Genomic DNA, 15,302 nt, shown 5'->3' with positions numbered 1-15,302 from the left:
ACCTTTAGGGGCCCACTGCGACCCCCCTAAATGGCCTATAAAAATTATCTTCAGCAGCCTTGTTTGGACCATAGAACCCTAGTTAGGGTTCGAGTTTGAAAATTATACCTTGATATTAAAGGGAGCTAGGAGTTCTTGAAATTTGAACCTTTCCCGAGCCATTTTTTTTTTAATTATTATACCACAACGCTTTCCTTGCTGGACTTCACACACAGAAAACACCCCATGCATGCTAGAATATCCAAAATGTTACAATAGAAGTCGAAAAAGAGCAAATTAACTGATTTTCCAGGATTTTTCCAGTTTTTTCCCATTTTCCCAATAAAATTTTTTTTTCCTACATGCAGAATCCTCCAGAATATCGAAAAACATATAAGAAAAATAATATAATTTAAAATAAACAAAAACAAAAAAAAGAAAATTTTTTCGAAAATTTTACCGTCTCTGGGATTCGAACCCAGGACCCCTCCATCCTGCAGCGCACTTGCTTGTCTGGTGGCCTACCTTCCAGTCCACGGTGATACGTGAAGCCCACCGCAGTTTCGCTTCAAAAGCTCTCTCCTCTTATCTTCGCAATATACCTTTAGGGGCCTACTGTGACCCCCCTAATTGGCCTATAAAAATTATCTTCAGCAGCCTTGTTTGGACCATAGAACCCTAGTTACGGTTCGAGTTTGAAAATTATACCTAGATATTAAAGGGAGCTAGGGGGTCTTGAAATTTGAACCTTTCTCGAGCCATTTTATTTTTTTATTCTTTTTTTCTATTATTCCATTACGCTTTCTCTGCTGGACTTCACACACAGAAAACACCACATGCATGCTAGAATATCCAAAATGTTACAATAGAAGACAAAAAAGATCAAATAAACTGATTTTCCTGGAGTTTTCCAGTTTTTTTTCCATTATTCCAATAAAAAAATTTTTTTCCTTCATTCAGGAACCTCCAGAATATCGAAAAACACATAAAAAAAATAATATAATTTAAAATAAACAAAAAAAAATATTTTTTTCAAAATTTGACATTCCCTGGGATTCGAACCCAGGACCCCTCCATCCTGCAGCGAACTTGCTTGTCTGGTGGCCTGCCTTCCAGTCCGCGGTGATACGTGAAGCCTACCACAGCTTCGCTTCAAAAGCTCTCTCCTCTCATCTTCGCAATATACCTTTAGGGGCCCACTGCGACCCCCCTAATTGGCCTATAAAAATTATCTTCAGCAGCCTTGTTTGGACCATAGATCCCTAGTTAGGGTTCGAGTTAGAAAATTATACCTTTGTATTAAAGGGAACTAGGGGGTCCTGAAATTTGATACTTTCTCGAGCCATTTTATTTTTTTATTCTTTTTTTTATTATTCCATTACGCTTTCTTCGCTGGACTTCACACACAGAAAACACCCCATGCATGTTATATCATACAAAATGTTACAATAGAAATCGAAAAAGAGCAAATAAACTGATTTTCCTGGATTTTTCCTATTTTTTCCCTTTTTCCCAATAAAAAAAAATTTTCCTACATGCAGGAACCTCCAGAATATCGAAAAACACATAAAAAAATAATATAATTTAAAATAAACAAAAAAAAAGAAAATTTTTTCGAAAATTTTCCCGTCACTGGGATTCGAACCCAGGACCCCTCCATCCTGCAGCGCACTTGCTTGTCTGGTGGCCTACATTCCAGTCCACGGTGATACGTGAAGCCTGCCACAGTTTCGCTTCAAAAGCTCTCTCCTCTCATCTTCGCAATATACCTTTAGGGGCCCACTGCGACCCCCCTAAATGGCCTATAAAAATTATCTTCAGCAGCCTTGTTTGGACCATAGAACCCTAGTTAGGGTTCGAGTTTGAAAATTATACCTTGATATTAAAGGGAGCTAGGAGTTCTTGAAATTTGAACCTTTCCCGAGCCATTTTTTTTTTAATTATTATACCACTACGCTTTCCTTGCTGGACTTCACACACAGAAAACACCCCATGCATGCTAGAATATCCAAAATGTTACAATAGAAGTCGAAAAAGAGCAAATTAACTGATTTTCCAGGATTTTTCCAGTTTTTTCCCATTTTCCCAATAAAATTTTTTTTTCCTACATGCAGAATCCTCCAGAATATCGAAAAACATATAAGAAAAATAATATAATTTAAAATAAACAAAAACAAAAAAAAGAAAATTTTTTCGAAAATTTTACCGTCCCTGGGATTCGAACCCAGTACCCCTCCATCCTGCAACGAACTTGCTTGTCTGGTGGCCAACCTTCCAGTCCACGGTGAAACGTCAAGCCTACCACAGCTTCGCTTCAAAAGCTCTCTCCTCTTATCTTCGCAATATACTTTTAGGGGCCTACTGTGATCCCCCTAATTGGCCTATAAAAATTATCTTCAGCAGCCTTGTTTGGACCATAGACCCCTACTTAGGGTTCGAGTTTGAAAATTATACCTAGATATTAAAGGGAGCTAGAAGGTCTTGAAATTTGAACCTTTCTCGAGCCATTTTATTTTTTTATTCTTTTTTTCTATTATTCCATTACGCTTTCTTTGCTGGACTTCACACACAGAAAGCACCCCATGCATGCTAGAATATCCAAAATGATACAATAGAAGTCTAAAAAGAGCAAATAAACTGATTTTCCTGCTTTTTCCCTTTTTCCCAATAAAAAAAAATTTTCCTACATGCAGGAACCTCCAGAATATCGAAAAACACATAAAAAAATAATATAATTTAAAATAAACAAAAAAAAAGAAAATTTTTTCGAAAATTTTCCCGTCTCTGGGATTCGAACCCAGGACCCCTCCATCCTGCAGCGCACTTGCTTGTCTGGTGGCCTACCTTCCAGTCCACGGTGATACGTGAAGCCCACCGCAGTTTCGCTTCAAAAGCTCTCTCCTCTTATCTTCGCAATATACCTTTAGGGGCCTACTGTGACCCCCCTAATTGGCCTATAAAAATTATCTTCAGCAGCCTTGTTTGGACCATAGAACCCTAGTTACGGTTCGAGTTTGAAAATTATACCTAGATATTAAAGGGAGCTAGGGGGTCTTGAAATTTGAACCTTTCTCGAGCCATTTTATTTTTTTATTCTTTTTTTCTATTATTCCATTACGCTTTCTCTGCTGGACTTCACACACAGAAAACACCACATGCATGCTAGAATATCCAAAATGTTACAATAGAAGACAAAAAAGATCAAATAAACTGATTTTCCTGGAGTTTTCCAGTTTTTTTTCCATTATTCCAATAAAAAAATTTTTTTCCTTCATTCAGGAACCTCCAGAATATCGAAAAACACATAAAAAAAATAATATAATTTAAAATAAACAAAAAAAAATATTTTTTTCAAAATTTGACAGTCCCTGGGATTCGAACCCAGGACCCCTCCATCCTGCAGCGAACTTGCTTGTCTGGTGGCCTGCCTTCCAGTCCGCGGTGATACGTGAAGCCTACCACAGCTTCGCTTCAAAAGCTCTCTCCTCTCATCTTCGCAATATACCTTTAGGGGCCCACTGCGACCCCCCTAATTGGCCTATAAAAATTATCTTCAGCAGCCTTGTTTGGACCATAGAACCCTAGTTAGGGTTCGAGTTTGAAAATTATACCTTGATATTAAAGGGAGCTAGGAGGTCTTGAAATTTGAACCTTTCCCGAGCCATTTTTTTTTATTTTTTTATTATACCATTACGCTTTTCTTGCTGGACTTCACACACAGAAAACACCCCATGCACGCTAGAATATCCAAAATGTTACAATAGAAGACGAAAAAGAGCAAATTAACTGATTTTCCAGGATTTTCCAGTTTTTTTCCATTATCCCAATAAAAAAATTTTTTTCCTTCATTCAGGAACCTCCAGAATATCGAAAAACACATAAAAAAATAATATAATTTAAATTAAACAAAAAAAATTTTTTTTTGAAAATTTGACCGTCCCTGGGATTCGAACCCAGGACCCCTCCATCCTGCAGCGAGCTTGCTTGTCTGGTGGCCTACCTTCCAGTCCGCGGTGATACGTGAAGCCTACCACAGCTTCGCTTCAAAAGCTCTCTCCTCTCATCTTTGCAATATACCTTTAGGGGCTCACTGTGACCCCCCTAATTGGCCTATAAAAAGTATCTTTAGCAGCCTTGTTTGGACCATAGATCCCTAGTTAGGGTTCGAGTTAGAAAATTATACCTTTGTATTAAAGGGAACTAGGGGGTCCTGAAATTTGATACTTTCTCGAGCCATTTTATTTTTTTATTCTTTTTTTAATTACTCCATTACGCTTTCTTTGCTGGACTTCACACACAGAAAGCACCCCATGCATGCTAGAATATCCAAAATGTTACAATAGAAGTCGAAAAAGAGCAAATAAACTGATTTTCCTGGATTTTTCATATTTTTTCCCTTTTTCCCAAAAAAAAAAATTTCCTACATGCAGGTACCTCCAGAATATCGAAAAACACATAAAAAAATAATATAATTTAAAATAAACAAAAAAAACATTTTTTTGAAAATTTGAACGTCCCTGGGATTCGAACCCAGGACCCCTCCATCCTGCTGCGAACTTGCTTGTCTGGTGGGCTGCCTTCCAGTCTGCGGTGATACGTGAAGCCTACCACAGCTTCGCTTCAAAAGCTCTCTCCTCTCATCTTCGCAATATACCTTTAGGGGCCCACTGTGACCCCCCTAATTGGCCTATAAAAAGTATCTTCTGCAGCCTTGTTTGGACCATAGACCCCTAGTTAGGGTTCGAGTTTGAAAATTATACCTTTGTATTAAAGGGAGCTAGGGGGTCCTGAAATTTTATACTTTCTCGAGCCATTTTATTTTTTTATTCTTTTTTTTATTATTCCATTACGCTTTCTTCGCTGGACTTCACACACAGAAAACACCCCATGCATGTTATATCATACAAAATGTTACAATAGAAATCGAAAAAGAGCAAATAAACTGATTTTCCTGGATTTTTCCTATTTTTTCCCTTTTTCCCAATAAAAAAAAATTTTCCTACATGCAGGAACCTCCAGAATATCGAAAAACACATAAAAAAATAATATAATTTAAAATAAACAAAAAAAAAGAAAATTTTTTCGAAAATTTTCCCGTCACTGGGATTCGAACCCAGGACCCCTCCATCCTGCAGCGCACTTGCTTGTCTGGTGGCCTACATTCCAGTCCACGGTGATACGTGAAGTCTGCCACAGTTTCGCTTCAAAAGCTCTCTCCTCTCATCTTCGCAATATACCTTTAGGGGCCCACTGCGAACCCCCTAATTGGCCTATAAAAATTATCTTCAGCAGCCTTGTTTGGACCATAGAACCCTAGTTAGGGTTCGAGTTTGAAAATTATACCTTGATATTAAAGGGAGCTAGGAGGTCTTGAAATTTGAACCTTTCCCGAGCCATTTTTTATTTTTTTTTATTATACCATTACGCTTTCTTTGCTGGACTTCACACACAGAAAGCATCCCATGCATGCTAGAATATCTTAAATGTTACAATAGAAGTCGAAAAAGATAAAAAAAACTGATTTACCTGGATTTTTCCAGTTTTTTTAATTATCCCAATAAAAAAAAAATTTTCCTTCATGCAGGAACCTCCAGAATATCGAAAAACACTTAAAAAATTATATAATTAAAAATAAACAAAAAAAAAATTTTTTTTTGAAAATTTGACCATCTTTGGGATTCGATCCCAGGACCCCTCCATCCTGCAGCGAACTTGCTTGTCTGGTAGCCTACCTTCCAGTCCACGGTGATACGTGAAGCCTACCACAGTTTCGCTTCAAAAGCTTGCTCCTCTCAACTTCGCAATATACCTTTAGGGGCCCTCTGTGACCCCCCGAATTGGCCTATAAAAATTATCTTCAGCAGCCTTGTTTGAGCCATAGACCCCTACTTAGTGTTCGAGTTTGAAAACTATACCTTGGTATTAAAGGGAGCTAGGAGGTCTTGAAATTTAAACCTTTCACGAGCCATTTTTTTTAATTCCTTTTTTTTATTATTCCACTACGCTTTCTCTGCTGGACTTCACACACAGAAAACACCACATGCAAGCTAGAATATCCAAAATGTTACAATAGAAGACGAAAAAGATCAAATAAACTGATTTTCCTGGAGTTTTCCAGTTTTTTTTCCATTATCCCAATAAAAAAATTTTTTTCCTTCATTCAGGAACCTCCAGAATATCGAAAAACACATAAAAAAATAATATAATTTAAAATAAACAAAAAAAATATTTTTTTGAAAATTTGACCGTCCTGGGATTCGAACCCAGGACCCCTCCATCCTGCAGCGAACTTGCTTGTCTGGTGGCCTGCCTTCCAGTCCACGGTGATACGTGAAGCCTACCACAGTTTCGCTTCAAAAGCTCTCTCCTCTCATCTTCGCAATATACCTTTAGGGGCCCACTGCGACCCCCCTAATTGGCCTATAAAAATTATCTTCGGCAGCCTTGTTTGGACCATAGAACCCTAGTTAGGGTTCGAGTTTGAAAATTATACCTTGATATTAAAGGGAGCTAGGGGGTCCTGAAATTTGAACCTTTCTCGACCCATTTTATTTTTTTATTCTTTTTTTTTATTATTCCATTACGCTTTCTTCGCTGGACTTCACACACAGAAAACACCCCATGCATGCTAGAATATCCAAAATGTTACAATAGAAGTCGAAAAAGAGCAAATAAACTGATTTTCCTGGATTTTTCATATTTTTTCCCTTTTTCCCCAAAAAAAAAATTTCCTACATGCAGGTACCTCCAGAATATCGAAAAACACATGAAAAAATAATATAATTTAAAATAAACAAAAAAAAAGAAAATTTTTCGAAAATTTTACCGCCCCTGCGATTCGAACCCAGGACCCCACCATTCTGCAGCGAGCTTGCTTGTCTGGTGGCCTACATTCCAGTCCACGGTGATACGTGAAGCATGCCACAGTTTCGCTTCAAAAGCTCTCTCCTCTCATCTTCGCAATATACCTTTAGGGGCCCACTGCGACCCCCCTAAATGGCCTATAAAAATTATCTTCGGCAGCCTTGTTTGGACCATAGAACCCTAGTTAGGGTTCGAGTTTCAAAATTATACCTTGATATTAAAGGGAGCTAGGGGTCTTGAAATTTGAACCTTTCCCGAGCCATTTTTTTTATTTTTTATTATACCATTACGCTTTCCTTGCTGGACTTCACACACAGAAAACACCCCATGCATGCTAGAATATCCAAAATGTTACAACAGAAGTCGAAAAAGAGCAAATTAACTGATTTTCCAGGATTTTTCCTGTTTTTTTAATTATCCCAATAAAAAAAAATTTTTCCTTCATGCAGGAACCTCCAGAATATCGAAAAACACTTAAAAAAATTATATAATTAAAAATAAACAAAAAAAAATTTTTTTTTTTGAAAATTTGACCATCTTTGGGATTCGAACCCAGGACCCCTCCATCCTGCAGCGAACTTGCTTGTCTGGTGGCCTACCTTCCAGTCCACGGTGATACGTGAAGCCTACCACAGTTTCGCTTCAAAAGCTTGCTCCTCTCAACTTCGCAATATACCTTTAGGGGCCCTCTGTGACCCCCCGAATTGGCCTATAAAAATTATCTTCAGCAGCCTTGTTTGAGCCATAGACCCCTACTTAGTGTTCGAGTTTGAAAATTATACCTTGGTATTAAAGGGAGCTAGGAGGTCTTGAAATTTAAACCTTTATCGAGCCATTTTTTTTAATTCCTTTTTTTTATTATTCCACTACGCTTTCTCTGCTGGACTTTACACACAGAAAACACCACATGCAAGCTAGAATATCCAAAATGTTACAATAGAAGACGAAAAAGATCAAATAAACTGATTTTCCTGGAGTTTTCCAGTTTTTTTTCCATTATCCTAATAAAAAAATTTTTTTCCTACATTCAGGAACCTCCAGAATATCGAAAAACACATAAAAAAATAATATAATTTAAAATAAACAAAAAAAATATTTTTTTGAAAATTTGACCGTCCTGGGATTCGAACCCAGGACCCCTCCATCCTGCAGCGAACTTGCTTGTCTGGTGGCCTGCCTTCCAGTCCGCGGTGATACGTGAAGCCTACCACAGCTTCGCTTCAAAAGCTCTCTCCTCTCATCTTCGCAATATACCTTTAGGGGCCCACTGTGACCCCCCTAATTGGCCTATAAAAAGTATCCTCAGCAGCCTTGTTTGGACCATAGACCCCTAGTTAGGGTTCGAGTTTGAAAATTATACCTTTGTATTAAAGGGAGCTAGGGGGTCCTGAAATTTGATACTTTCTCGAGCCATTTTATTTTTTTATTCTTTTTTTTATTATTCCATTACGCTTTCTTCGCTGGACTTCACACACAGAAAACACCCCATGCATGCTATATCATACAAAATGTTACAATAGAAATCGAAAAAGAGCAAATAAACTGATTTTCCTGGATTTTTCCTATTTTTTCCCTTTTTCCCAATAAAAAAAAATTTTCCTACATGCAGGAACCTCCAGAATATCGAAAAACACATAAAAAAATAATATAATTTAAAATAAAAAAAAAAAAAAGAAATTTTTTCGAAAATTTTCCCGTCACTGGGATTCGAACCCAGGAACCCTCCATCCTGCAGCGCACTTGCTTGTCTGGTGGCCTACATTCCAGTTCACGGTGATACGTGAAGCTTGCCACAGTTTCGCTTCAAAAGCTCTCTCCTCTCATCTTCGCAATATACCTTTAGGGGCCCACTGCGACCCCCCTAATTGGCCTATAAAAATTATCTTCAGCAGCCTTGTTTGGACCATAGAACCCTAGTTAGGGTTCGAGTTTGAAAATTATACCTTGATAATAAAGGGAGCTAGGAGGTCTTGAAATTTGAACCTTTCCCGAGCCATTTTTTTTTATTTTTTTATTATACCATTACGCTTTTCTTGCTGGACTTCACACACAGAAAACACCCCATGCACGCTAGAATATCCAAAATGTTACAATAGAAGTCGAAAAAGAGCAAATTAACTGATTTTCCAGGATTTTCCAGTTTTTTTCCATTATCCCAATAAAAAAATTTTTTTCCTTCATTCAGGAACCTCCAGAATATCGAAAAACACATAAAAAAATAATATAATTTAAAATAAACAAAAAAAAATTTTTTTTGAAAATTTGACCGTCCCTGGGATTCGAACCCAGGACCCCTCCATCCTGCAGCGAGCTTGCTTGTCTGGTGGCCTACCTTCCAGTCCGCGGTGATACGTGAAGCCTACCACAGCTTCGCTTCAAAAGCTCTCTCCTCTCATCTTCGCAATATACCTTTAGGGGCTCACTGCGACCCCCCTAATTGGCCTATAAAAAGTATCTTCAGCAGCCTTGTTTGGACCATAGAACCCTAGTTAGGGTTCGAGTTTGAAAATTATACCTTGGTATTAAAGGGAGCTAGGAGGTCTTGAAATTTAAACCTTTCTCGAGCCATTTTTTTTAATTCCTTTTTTTTATTATTCCATTACGCTTTCTCTGTTGGACTTCACACACAGAAAACACCACATGCATGCTAGAATATCCAAAATGTTACAATAGAAGTCGAAAAAGAGCAAATAAACTGACTTTCCTGGATTTTTCTAGTTTTTTCCCTTTTTTCCCTTTAAAAAAAATTTTTCCTTCCTGCAGGAACCTCCAGAATATCAAAAAACACATAAAAAAATAATATAATTTAAAATAAACAAAAAAAAAATTTTTTTTCGAAAATTTTGCCGTCCCTGGGATTCGAACCCAGCACCCCTCCATACTGCAGCGAACTTGCTTGTCTGGTGGCCTACCTTCCAGTCACGGTGATACGTGAAGCCTACCACAGTTTCGCTTCAAAAGCTCTCTCCTCTCATCTTCGCAATATACCTTTAGGGGCCCACTATGACCCCCCTAATTGGCCTATAAAAATTATCTTCGGCAGCCTTGTTTGGACCATAGAACCCTAGTTAGGGTTCGAGTTTGAAAATTATACCTTGATATTAAAGGGAGCTAGGGGGTCCTGAAATTTGAACCTTTCTCGACCCATTTTATTTTTTTATTCTTTTTTTTTATTATTCCTGTACGCCTTCTTCGCTGGACTTCACACACAGAAAACACCCCATGCATGCTAGAATATCCAAAATGTTACAATAGAAGTCGAAAAAGAGCAAATAAACTGATTTTCCTGGATTTTTCATATTTTTTCCCTTTTTCCCAAAAAAAAAATTTTCCTACATGCAGGTTCCTCCAGAATATCGAAAAACACATGAAAAAATAATATAATTTAAAATAAACAAAAAAAAAGAACATTTTTTCGAAAATTTTACCGCCCCTGGGATTCGAACCCAGGATCCCACCATCCTGCAGCGAGCTTGCTTGTCTGGTGGCCTACATTCCAGTCCACGGTGATACGGGAAGCCTGCCACAGTTTCGCTTCAAAAGCTCTCTCCTCTCATCTTCGCAATATACCTTTAGGGGCCCACTGCGACCCCCCTAATTGGCCTATAAAATTTATCTTCGGCAGCCTTGTTTGGACCATAGAACCCTAGTTAGGGTTCGAGTTTCAAAATTATACCTTGATATTAAAGGGAGCTAGGGGTCTTGAAATTTGAACCTTTCCCGAGCCATTTTTTTTATTTTTTATTATACCATTACGCTTTCCTTGCTGGACTTCACACACAGAAAACACCCCATGCATGCTAGAATATCCAAAATGTTACAATAGAAGTCGAAAAAGAGCAAATTAGCTGATTTTCCAGGATTTTTCCAGTTTTTTCCCATTTTCCCAACAAAAAAATTTTTTCCCTCATGCAGGATCCTCCAGAATATCGAAAAACACATAAAAAAATAATAGAATTTAAAATAAACAAAAAAAAAGAAATTTTTTTGAAAATTTGACCGTATCTGGGATTCGAATCCAGGACCCCTCCATCCTGCAGCGAACTTGCTTGTCTGGTGGCCTACCTTCCAGTCCACGGTGATACGTGAAGCCTACCACAGTTTCGCTTCAAAAACTCTCTCCTCTCATCTTCGCAATTTACCTTTAGGGCCCCACTGTGACCCCCCTAAATAGCCTATAAAAATTATCTGCAGCAGCCTTGTTTGGACCATAGGCCCCTACTTAGGGTTCGAGTTAGAAAATTATACCTTCATATTAAAGGGAGCTAGGGGGTCCTGAAATTTGAACCTTTCTCGAGCCACATCACACTTCACTCCCCGTAACTCCGTATAATATTAACCTATAAATTTCAAACTCGGCCTGAAATTAGAGGTTAATGTCAAAAACAATTGTACTAAAGGAATTTTTTATAGACTAATTAGGAGCCAACAAAGGGCCAAAATATATTTTGTTGACTAACCGGGCGTAGGTTTATTAAGCTAAATATTCGCGGAGTTGGCATGTGAAGCGTGGCGCAGTTGGTAGCGCTGTGTGCAAGGCTGATGTGTAGTCCCGGAGTTCCTGGGTTCGAAACCCTGTGAGGGTCGATTTTAGATTTTTTTACTTATTTTATATTATATTTTTTAATATACTTTTCGACATTTTAACGAGATTCTAGTATTCTTAAAGAAATAATTCTTTTCCTATTATTTTCCTTTAATTATTAAAAGAAATAATTCTTTTTCCTTTGGGAAATAGCGAATAATAGCTATGAAACGGATACATTTTGGATAATTTTTTATTTATTTATTTTATTTTATGTTATTTTTATAACTCTTTTTTGAATACTTTTAAGTGAATAATGTGTTCTACAGATGAAAAGAATTATTTCTCTTTGTTAAAGAGCGAATAATTGCTGAAAAAGTAACAAAAGTAGTATCAGGGGGCACGCACACATCACACCCCTAAGCTCCCTATAATATAACCCTATAAATTTCAAACTCGGCTCGAAATTAGAGGTTAATGTAACAAGCAATTGAAAGAACGGAATTTTTTAAAGACCAATTAGTGGGCCCAAAATGGGCCAAAATATGCTTCGTTGACTAAACCGGAGGTGGTGTTTTTAATCCAAAAATTCGCGGGGTTGACATGTAAAGCGTGGCGAAGTTGGTAGCGCTTTGGCAAGTTAGATACGTAGTCCCGGCTACCCTGGGTTCGAAATCCCGTGAGGGTCGACTTTAAATTTTTTTTATATTATGTTTTTTAATATACTTTTCGACATTTCAACGTGAATCATGTATTCTGTATATAGAAATAATTATTTTTCCTTTGGGAAATAGCGAATAATAGCTAATAAACGGATAAATTTCGGACAATTTTTATTTATTTATTTTATTTATTTAATGTTATTTTTTTAACTCCTTTTTCAATATTTTTAAGTGAATAAAGTGTTCGATATATGAAAAGAATTATTTTTCTTTGTTAAAGAGCGAATAATTGCTGAAAAAGGAACAAAAGTTGTATCAGGGGGCGCGCATACATCACACCCCGTAACTCTCTATAATATTAACCTATAAATTTCAAACTCGGCCCGAAATTAGAGGTTAATATGACAAACAATTGTCCCAAAGGAATTTTTTAACGACCAATTAGTGGGCCCAAAATAAGTTTCGTTGACTAAACCGGATGTGGTATTTTAAATCTAAATATTCGCGGAGTTGGGATGTGAAGCGTGGCGAAGTTGGTAGCGCTTTGGCAAGTTAGATACGTAGTCCTGGGTTCGAAACCCTGGGAGGGTCGACTTTAATTTTTTTTTACTTATTTTATATTATGTTTTTTAATATACTTATTGACATTTTAACGTGAATCAAGTATTCTGTATATAGAAATAATTATTTTTCCTTTGGGAAATTGCGAATAATAGCTAATAAACGGATAAATTTCGGATAATTTTTATTTAATGTTATTTTTTTAACTCCTTTTTCAATATTTTTAAGTGAATAAAGTGTTCTATATATGAAAAGAATTATTTTTCTTTATTAAAGAGCGAATAATTACTGCAAAAGGAACAAAAGTAGTATCAGTGGGCACGCACACATCACACCCCGTAACTCTCGATAATATTAACCTATTAATTTCAAACTCGGCCCGAAATTAGAGGTTAATGTAACAAACAATTGTAAAGAAGGAATTTTTTATAGACCAATTAGTGGGCCCACAATGGGCCAAAATAAGTTTTGTTGACTAAACCGGACGTGGTGTTTTTAATCTAAATATTCGTGGGGCTAGCATGTGAATTGTGGCGCAGTTGGTTGCGCTATGGGCAAGTTAGATATGTAGTCCCGGAGGCTCCGGGTACGAAACCCTGCAAAGGTTGACTTTCAAACTCTTTTATATTATTGAGATCGTAAAATGGACTAGTACTGCACGATAACTACCAGGACACGAACTACGCATACGAGGCTACGGAGGAGCAGAAGCGATATGCCCAGATGAGCTCTGGAATATGCACAAGAAATCCTTGGAAGATCCGGATGCCTTCTGGAGCGAGGCCTCGGAAACTTTATATAGGAAAATTTCGGTTCCGAACTAAAATGTCTGCGGGTCCAATTTCGATGACAATAAGGGAAGGATTTTTGTCGAATGGATGAAGGGAGCGATGACCAATATCTGCTACAATGCACTGCACAGTTGACCAGCATCCAAGGTTTCGTGGCCAAAATTAGTATTTTGAAAAATTTGTTTCAAAATTTGGGGGTTCTTATGTGCAGGTAAATTAAATGCATAGTTAAAATTTTGAAATACACTAAAAATACCCAGGAAAAAAAATGGCGGCTGAAATATGACGAGCAAAAATAAAAAAAATAATATAGTACGTTTAAATAATTAAATATAGCAATGAAAATATAATAATTTTCGTAATTTTATATTAAAAATGAAAAGCAAATTATATTTCCGAAGTAATATTACAAAATAACGCGAAAATATTAAAAAAAACATAATATTTGTTTTTTGGTATATTTAGTCCACCTTTACAATACGGGCAAAATGGGGTAGGTTTTTTCGAAAAAAGAAACATTAGAGAAGTCAACAACAAAAAGTTGAGCTAATTACCTCGTGGAACTTTTTGGAACTAAGTATCGAAAGTCATTCAAACATTGTAAAATGTCAAATGATAAGATATAAACTATACTAAAGTTTGTCAAGAGTATTAACTAATCCAACAAATTGAAAAATTGTACTATAATTTCAGACTAATTACTCGGATTAAAATGCAACAGTAAGGTGACATTTCTATATATATTTTTGAAATAAAAATGTAAAAGTTACACTTAAAAAGAAATTTTTTTTAACATATTTTTCATTACATTATATTCTTGTTGGTATAAAAAGTAAATTATAGTGTTTGGAATGATTATGAATACTTAATTTGGGCTATTTTAAAACTGCTTACACATATTTTAGTGGAAAATTTAATTTTTGACTTTTGGCCAAAGATCATGGTCTTCTGGCCCACAGTGCACTGGACAGAAATGTTGAGAATGGACATGGGGAACAAATTGCCTATTTCTGGTATTGTAAATTTTTTTTTCGTACTACTAATTTTTATTATTCTTTTACCGTCGCAACGATCGGAAGAAAGAAAATTTCATTCTGTTTTGGCGATTTGGAAAGACAAGGGATTGTTTAAGTTACTACTGATTATTTTCATCTTAGGGATTTTTTTTATTTATTTTCTTACTGCTACTAACATGATTAAGGCAGTTTTATCTTTCCTATATTACTATAACAAAGGAAATTTTATTCTCTTATTACTACTACTGTAGTAATACAAATTTTATCTTCTTACCTCTACTACTGTAATAAAGGTATTTTATTCTCTTACCCTTATCTAAGATAAAAACAGTTTTATTTTTCGAATATTACTATATCAAAGGAAAATATATCCGTTTACCGATAATGCTGCAATAAAGGAAATTTATTTTCTTACCACTACTACTGTAATAAGAGAAATTTGTTCTCTTTAAGATTAGAGGAAATTGTATTCCCTTATCACTGATTACTTAATTTTTCCTCTCTTACTACTCTGATAAGAAATTTTATTCTCTTATAATTGATTACCTTTATTATCTAACCGTTATTACAATGTGGTAGGGCAATTACTTTTATTTTCTTTACTTTCTTTCCTACTATGATATACGATAAGTGAAACTTTATTCTTTTAACTCTACTGCTTGGATAAGGGATATTTTATTCTCTTATTGCGTATAAGTTTTAAAATTGCAAATTATAAAGAACTCAGAAAGAATAAAAGATTATAAAGAGAAATTTAGAATCATTAATATTGGTTAACAACAACACAGTATTTATATTATTCATATTGAGGTCGGAGTCCTTTATCTCTCCCAATTTTTAGATGTTATCACAAAAAAAAATGTTAAAATATTTAAAAGTAATAAAATATTTTAAAAATAGTCTT

Source organism: Parasteatoda tepidariorum, chromosome 11 (genome assembly GCF_982258835.1).
Source record: "Parasteatoda tepidariorum strain Cologne lab strain chromosome 11, Ptep-v5.0, whole genome shotgun sequence".
In the NCBI taxonomy this organism is placed as follows: Eukaryota; Metazoa; Arthropoda; class Arachnida; order Araneae; family Theridiidae; genus Parasteatoda; species Parasteatoda tepidariorum.
This window is presented reverse-complemented; position numbering follows the sequence as displayed.